Genomic DNA, 8947 nt, shown 5'->3' on the forward strand with positions numbered 1-8947 from the left:
ATTAACCGAGAGAAGGTAGCTGGGGCATTGGTTAAACCGAAGGACATGACGGTGTACTCGTATTGGCCATAACGAGTAACAAAGGCCATTTTGGGAATGTCCCCGTTTCTGATTTTGATTTGATGGTAGCCCAACCTCAAATCCATCTTGGAAAAGACTGAGGATCCAGCGAGCTGATCATACAGATCGTTAATCCTAGGAAGCGGGTATTTGTTCTTGATGGTGACCAGGTTGACAGGGCGGTAGTCCACAACCATTCGATCCGTTCCATCCTTCTTCTTGACGAAGAGGACGGGGCAAGCCCAAGGAGAGGAACTAGGACGGATGAAACCCTTTTTCAAGGACTCATCGAGTTGGTTCTTAAGCTCGGCTAGTTCTAAGGGTGCCATCTTTTAGGGTCTTCTAGAAATTGGCACGGTTCCTGGAACAAGGTCTATCACAAACTCAACATCCCTATCAGGTGGAACACCTGGCAGTTCTTCTGGAAAGACATCCAGAAAGTCTCGGACTATCGGAACATCCTCAAGGTCTGGAAGGGGGTTGGCATTTAGGGAGTAAAGCTGGTGCTTGGCCACTCGAGTTAAGACATTGACTGTCCTGCCCGATGGGTGAGTAAGCTGAACGGTTCTAGTGGCACAATCAATCTTAGCGTAATGAGCTGACATCGAGTCCATACCCAAGATGATGTTTATGTCCGTGGACTTGAGAGCTATCAAGGATGCAAGGAAGACAAGTCTATCGACAAGAATTCGTTCCCATGACTTACTCTAGAAGTTTGCCATTTGGAACCCGGAGTTTGAATTACCATGGAAGTGGGCATGTCACAGAATGTCGTGTTATGCAATCGAGCATAGCTCTCGGATATGAATGAATGAGATGCTCCAGTATCGAAAATAACAGATGCCGGATGGCAGTTAACAAGGAGCGTACCAAGGATGACGTTGGGATCCTCATGAGCCTCCTCGGCTGAAACATAGTTGACATGGCCACGTGCAGTGGTGGACGGCTTGGCGTAGAATGTTTTTCCCGCGGGCTTACCACGGCCAACGAACTTTCCAGTTTGATTGGGGTTGTTGTTCTGGGGACACTCTCGGCTATAATGACCCGGCTCTCCACACTTAAAGCATGTCACCACATTGGGGCGTGGAGCAGCATTAGCAGCGGGCCACCATAGGGCTTGGGCGGTGCAAATTGCTGGTTGGGACGAGGTGCCTCAAAGGATGGCCTCGGGATGAAACTGGGTGGCAGTGCCGTGCTTGGGATCCACACCCGGCGCTTCTGTGCTCCAGAGCCGGATGAAGAGCCAAAGTCACGGGAGTGCTTGCGTGAAGCGTCATAATCAGTCTGGCCTGTCTCAGCACTGATGGCTTTATTGACCAACTTCTGAAAGGAGGTGCACTCGTGCAGACGAAGATCGCGGCGAAGCTCGGGGCTAAGTCCCTTGCGGAACCTTTCTTGCTTCTTAGCGTCAGTAGATACCTCTTCGGGAGCATAGCGTGCCAGATTTCCAAATTCACGACTATAAGCATCCACAGTCAGTCTTCCTTGGGTGAAGTTGTAGAACTCCTCCCTCTTGCGATCCATGAGACCTTCCGGAATGTGATGCTCGCGGAAAGCCTCACTGAACTCAGCCCAAGTAGTAACTTGGCCGACCGGGCGCATAGCTTCGAAGTTTTCCCACCAAAGGTTAGCAGGGCCTTCGAGGTGATAGGCAGCATAGGTAACCTTGTCGGCTTCGGCTACGTTGGCAGAACGTAGCTTGTGAGTGATGCTGCGAAGCTAGTCATCCGCGTCGAGGGGTTCGACGGAATGGTTAAACTTTGGTGGGTACAGTTTGATGAAGTCATTGATTGACACCAAGTCATTTCGTGGGTGGCGTGCAGTGTTCTGCTCAATCCGCTCTAGTAGGCGGTTAGTCTCACGCTTGTTTCTTTCCGCCTCCAGCATTACTTCGGCCAGAGAAGGCGGGTGTGGCAGATTTTCACCTCTAGCTACACTGGCTTCCCCCTGCTCCAAGGCAGCAGGGTTGCTGCGGGTGTTGACCATCCTAGGAGAAAACAAGACAATGGTTTAGATAAGGATGGCTCAAACTTAGCAAGGAGTGCAGAATGTAATGGATAACGCGGAATGCAGAGATGTTCATCCATATGTCATGGTAATATAAAACTGCCATATATATACCAACGGTCATACACATCATACATAGTTTAGTACAAGCCCAGGCTACAGTACAACTATGATGAAAGACGTTACATCACATCGGAGGCATTCCAAGCTCCTATACAGTATTTGTCTACACCTCCGGATTTGAGTACACACAAAGTCATACTCCACAAGTCTCGCAAGACAGTGGAGATACAACTACTACAATACTGGTGGTACTACTACTAACTCAGACAGCTCCGTAGTAGTCCTCATAGAATTCACCTCCATAGCCTGGAAGTTCAACATGACCATCCGGGAACAGACGGTCCTGAGGAGCCTGTGGACCATAGGGGCTAGGATGAGGTCTTGGACCAACAAACGGTGGCCTGCGGGGACCACGGGGTGGGGTGATGCCTCCCACATCACGCCAATCCACCATGTCTGGCAGAGCTGATCTCACAGGATACAGATCCCTTGTATCCATACATCCAGCTTGCAGCGTAGGTGCAAACCGAGTCAATGTGGCCCAATGATCAGCACGGGTATTGAGAAGCTCCAGCCTCAAGGCCTGATTCTCTCGGTCCTTATCTTCGAGCATCTCGGTAGTGGTACGAGTTAATGAGTCCTCCGGAGTGGAGTCAGCATAGATAGCCCGAAGATACCCTTGCGCTCCCGGAAGTGAAGCTGGCATGTAACGAAAGTCGGTGTTCCGAAGCAGGCCAGTCCGGACTCGCAAGATGGTCATCATGGAATAGGTAGCATCCTGCACAGCCATCTCAACAGTAACCCCGAGTCCATAGGAACAGTGAAGGGGCTCGGTAGATCCAGGATAAGAAGGAAATATCCTGACGGTGCAGAGATATTGGCTTTGATTAAAGTCGCGGAACTGCTCTTCGACGGTGTATTCGGGATTCCAACGGTAGCCCGTCTCGATCATTACCCGGACTAACATAGCAGTATGACCGGGCACATCGAGGCACCGGGTCAGGCGAACCACTTGGTTTTGAACACGGTTGGCCATCTGAAAGCACAACCACAATGCAAAGACATCAGAATTTCTAGGGAAAATTGGATAGCATAACAGCTGTAAATGCTTAGAAAAAGATTTGAGACATCCACAACAGTTCGCAATACCACTCAACAACATCATATCAAGATTCTGATCCAATTAGCAACATACTAAAATAGTAGAAACTGAACTGGGCTTGTAACATCAATCCTATAAACTACTACGGATTAGTAACACATGATCCTGATAGAAGGAGAGAGCCTAGTCCTTAACCCACGTTGAAAGAGAAGAGAATGACTCAGATCAGAGGCATAGGGTAAAGGAGTAAAAGAGCCTTACGTTCCCTCCCACAATCAATTCCCCTACATATAACTAAAGCATTTCTAGACTCGACATCGACCAGTTTGGCTCAACAAACCTACAGGCAGTCCAGCTCTGATGCCAACGCTGTCAGGACCCCGATTCCAAGTCACATCGATCTAGCCGGTAACACCTCATATCACTTTTGCGGCCTCACGCACGGTATCCCACAGATGTCGCCTTACCATGGCCCGGGACCGTTTGCGCCTTTTGGCTCACGTATATGATAGTGTCGCTAGCATCCATATGACAGAGAACCCGGGCCGACATGGCTAGTCATGAACCCAAAGCGGCACAGACCTATGGAGACAGGCATACATGAATCACATCGAACATGTCGGTCATCAGCGAGTGATTCTGGGCTGTAGCACTGGGCTAACAGGACTCCGGTGAACCGGGCTGTAGCAGGCTAGGTAGGACTCCGGATATCACCGCGTGACATTTCCCCGACGGGACAGACATAGGAACGAAGTGAAACACATGTCGGCCAGTCAAGTGTCCTGAACAGTAGTGCTGGGCTAGCAGGACTCCAGTGAACCGGGCTGTAGCAGACTACTATGGCTCGAGGAACACTAGACTACATTTCCCCATAAGAAAGGCTGCCAAGGATAAACAACTAGATTGTCGGATCCCACTCATACCAAGCATTTCAATCATACACACAATATGCCCAATATGAGTACATACAACATGGCATCACAACAAAACTCTACAGCTCAAGTACTTTATTTAAAGGCTCCAGGGAGCCATACATAACATGTTCATACAGATAGGGGTCACATGACCCGACACTCAAGTCATACAAACATACAAGCACATGCGGAAGCAACTAGTCTGAGTACAGACTCTAGAAAGAAAGAAGGCTTCTCGAAGCCTGTCTATCTACATAGGGCCCTCCATGGCCAGGATCACCACCTGGGTGGCTAGTCACTCGTCGACGTCAAGGTCTACGTAGAACCCATCGGAGGGGGCGGTGTTGTCGTCTGAAAATAGTAATTAAGCAAACATGAGTACAAAGGTACTCAGAAAGTCTTACATCAGAACCTACTAGACATGCTTATTCTCAAGAAGGTGGTGGGGTTAATGCAGCAAGCCAGCTTTGACTCTTGGCTAAGCTATCCTACGGAACTCCACCAGTAAAATAGTTTTCGCACACGAGTCCACTACTCACCAACACAATACTCCACCGGGGATCCTCCCTCGTCATCCTACGAGAGGGCCATCCTCGGTACTCACACTTATCCCGAGTCTTTTATTAGTACCCATTAACTTGTCTATGAACTGTATAGGCAACTAAGTAGTCCTTTACCGTGGACGCGGCTATTCGAATAGTTTTATACCATGCAGGGGTGTACTTCTTCATACACGCTTTCACCACTTACCGCCGTTTACACGACATGTACTTGGCAACCTTCAAGCGGAAGCCCAGCGAGGGTGTCGGCCACGGCGTACCTAAACACTTAAGTCTCTAGTCCAGGTTTATCGCCTATCCAAGTTCCATCCACAGGGAGTCCAGCCGAGGTTTCCACATACGGCCCCGAGCGATGTGAACAGGGATCCCGAGACACCAAACGGGTGACTCGGTACACCGTGCCATGGTGTATCTACCGCAACATAGCCCACCCCTAGGGTCAGCGCTACGCACGGCTGCCAACACATAACCTACAAACACCAGAAACTATTTGCAACTCCTGGACAGAGTACTAGGGTGGTTAAGAAGCCGAGAGGGTCAATTAAGGATCCCAATGCATGGTAGTAGCTGAATCTTAAATCACACATACAGATCTCAGTTCTTAGGGACGGCCTCAATGAAACAACCCACCATGTACTCCTACATGGCCTCTCATCGATACCTTTACCAAAACATGTTCAACACATCCCTCACATTACCGGCATAAGCATTTCACTCTGGCCCATCACCCAGATGAACCAGACCTGACACAACTCTAATCATAGCAGGCATAGCAAGGTAGGAATCATATACATGGCTCAATCAACTCCTACACATGCTAGTGGGTTTCATCTAGTTACTATGGCAATGACAGGTCATGCAGAGGATAAGGGTTCAACTACCGTGGCACACAGCAGTTTGAATCGCGTTGTCTTAATGCAGTAAACAAGAGCAGAAGCGAGAACATGGGTTTGTATCGGAATGATCAATGGTTGCTTGCCTGATGGAGTGGTAGTGGGATACTGCCCTTCAGTTGGATACTCGTGAATATCCTCGGAGGCAGAACCTACCACGAAGAACACATCGGAACACAATCAACACATGACGATATGCAACAATATGATGCATGCTATGACATGGCAATATGAATGTGTCTTGGCCTAATGCAAGCTATAACAGAAAGGAATGAATTCATTTGAATCAAAATTCAAATATTAGCTCATTAAACATGGCCTTAATAGTGCATTTCCTTATTCTGCTTAAACAGCAAGGTAAACTTGTTTTGTCATGCATGAAACCATTACAGATGGATAGATTGAATTTTATGATCTTTTTTCATATATAAATCTTTGCATTTGGAGCTATGGTTGATTTTCTATGATTTTTAGAAGTTTTAACTATTTTCTGGAAATTCCTGAATAAAAATAAATCCAGAAAATGCATTACTGCATCAGCATTACGTCATGCTGACCTCAGCAGGTCAAAGGCGCCAGCCCAGGTCAAACCTGACTGGTGGGCCCCTTCTGTCAGCCTCTCAGCTAATTAACAGGATTAGATTAACACTAATTAGCTGTCAGTGGGGCCTGGGCCCACATGTCAGTGACTGATTTAATTAAAATTAATTAAAACTAATCCTAAATTAGTTAGCAGACCGGCCCCACATGTCATAGACTCAGGGGGGTCTACCTGGGCCCACCCAGGAGTCAAACTGGGTCAAACTCGCCGGTGACTCGACGCCGACGAGGCCCAAGACGGTGGCGCAGCTCGGAAAACGCCCACAGGGCACGGGCGAGGCTGTTCTTGGGCTCTTTGGAGAGCTCTTGCAGTCGCGCATCTAGTGGTGGTGGAGGCCGGGCCTACGGTGGCCGGAGACGACGACGGCGAGCTCCAAGGCGGCGGCCGGAGTTCGGCCATGTGCGGGGTTTGGGCTGCGGCGTGCAAACACGGAAACTGAGGCGCTAGCGAGGCACTACGTGATGCGGCAAGCACATTGCATAGCACGGGAGGACCAAATGGTCGCCAGAGCGACGCCGGCGACGAGCTCGAGCGGAGACGAGCTTCGGCCATGGTGGAACTATGGCCTAGAGGGTGCAAATGCGTGGGAAAGAAGAGGGGGAAGGCGGCGGAGCTCACAGGGAGGTCGATGAGCAGCTCAGTGGGCTCGGGGGCGACCGGAGCGAGGCGAATCGATGAACGGCGTCCGGCGGGTACCGAGGTTGAAGACGGCGCGATAGCGGCGATGCAGGGCCTCCGGCGAAGCATGGCTCGGTGGGGAGGGCGAGGGCATCGTGGCGGAGCGATTTGGCTTGTCAGAGGGGCGAGGGGGTGGCTCTGGCGTCGTCTACGGCGAACGGCGGCGAGGAACACGCTCGGGCATCGTGGGAGAGAGTGAGGGAGACGAGGGGGGGAGTGAGCGAGGATGAGAGGGGGACGTGGGGAGGGCCAGTCGGCTGGGCCGAGCCAGGTGGGCTGGGCCAGCACAGGTAAGGCCCAGGTAGCTTCCCTCTCTCTGTTTTTCTAATTTGTTTCTGTTTTTCTATTTAACTGCAACCGTTGGGCTTTAATTAAAATACTAAAACGTTTCCAAAAATCCTGAAAATAATTGTGGGCTCTGTTTAGATTATTTCCAACAGCAAACATTTATTTCCAGGATTATTTGAGCATTTAAATTATTTTATAGCATTTAAATGCCCAAATTCAAATACTTATGATTTAATTCAATGACCTTCTGTTGACCTAGAAAATTGTGCACCAATTTTGCCAGAGGTTTTAACCCAAGACAAAGAGGGTGAACTTTTTAGAAGGGCATTTCAGGTTCATTGAAAATAATTTTAGTAAACCCTAGTTGTTTCCAGGGGGTGTTGGGGGTTTCTGCCTTCCCCATTTCAAATTTAAGAGAAATTTAAACATGATGCACACTCTAATGCTTGAACTAGCTAGGGTGTGACACGAAGACTCAGAGGACGGAAGTTATCTTCCGCTCTCTGATGATGAGGTGAGTCTCGGCACCGACGATTTCATCATGCCTGAGGAACCTCTTGAGCAGGAGCGCTTCAAGCGCTAGCTAATAGCCACTGCAAGGAGTCTGACAAAGAAGTAGCAGCAGCTTCAAGCTGACCAAGATATGCTCAATGATAAATGGACCGATGTCCTAGCAGCCGAAGAATTCGGCCTCAAGCGCCCAACCAAAAGCTACCCAAAGAACAAATTGCTACCTCAGTTTGACGAGGAGGCGCCGGAATACATACCACCATCGTACAATGCGACTGACCGGCCACCACGTGGTCGGGACAAAATGGCAACTCACGCCGAACACCAGCCCGCCCCGCCTCATCGCACACGTAGAGGTAAATTAGCCCACGGCCATACATATGACCTTCGGTAAAACCTGAACAATAAAGCAGGACATACCAGATTAATGTATGGATCGCGAGGACGTGCCTCGACACGCGACGACGGCCACCTATTCGGACGTGACAAACTTAGTCATGCGGGCTGAATACTGCAGACGGACTCCATCCGAGCTACGTCACGATATGGCCTGATATAGAGGCGCGGCACACCCTCATTGCTTCACTGACGATGTCATGGATCATGAATCCCAGAAGGGTTCAAACCCGTGAATATAGAATCATACGATGGAACCACAAACCCCGCGGTGTGGATCGAAGACTTCATTCTCCACATTCATATGGCCCGCGGCGATGACCTCCACGACATCAAATACCTCCCTTTAGAACTCAAGGGGCCAACTCAGCATTGGCTCAACAGTCTGCCTAAAAATTCGATTGGCAACTGGGCGGACTTGGAAGAGGCCTTCCTCGATAACTTCCAAGGTACATATGTTCAACCTTCGGACGCTGATGACTTAAGCCATATATTTCAACAGCCTGGAGAGTCCGCCAAGAAATTCTGGACTAGGTTCTTAACTAAAAAGAACCAAATCGTCAATTTCCGGATGCCGAAGCCCTAGCAGCCTTCAAACACAGCATCCGCGACGAATGGCTCGCTCGCCAACTCGGCCAAGAAAAGCCAAAATCCATGGAGGCCCTCACGGCACTCATGACCCACTTTTGTGCGGGCGAGGACAGTTGGTTGGCCCGTAGCAAAAAACAATGCAAGCGACGCCGGCACCCCTAAAGTTAAAAATAACAAAGACAAGTCTCGACGCAACAGATACAAGCATCGAAACAACAGTGATAACACCAAGGACACGACAGTCAATGCCGGATTCAGTGGCTCTAAGTTCGGTCAGCGAAAGA

This window comes from Triticum dicoccoides, chromosome 4A (assembly GCF_002162155.2).
Source record: "Triticum dicoccoides isolate Atlit2015 ecotype Zavitan chromosome 4A, WEW_v2.0, whole genome shotgun sequence".
Taxonomy (NCBI): domain Eukaryota; kingdom Viridiplantae; phylum Streptophyta; class Magnoliopsida; order Poales; family Poaceae; genus Triticum; species Triticum dicoccoides.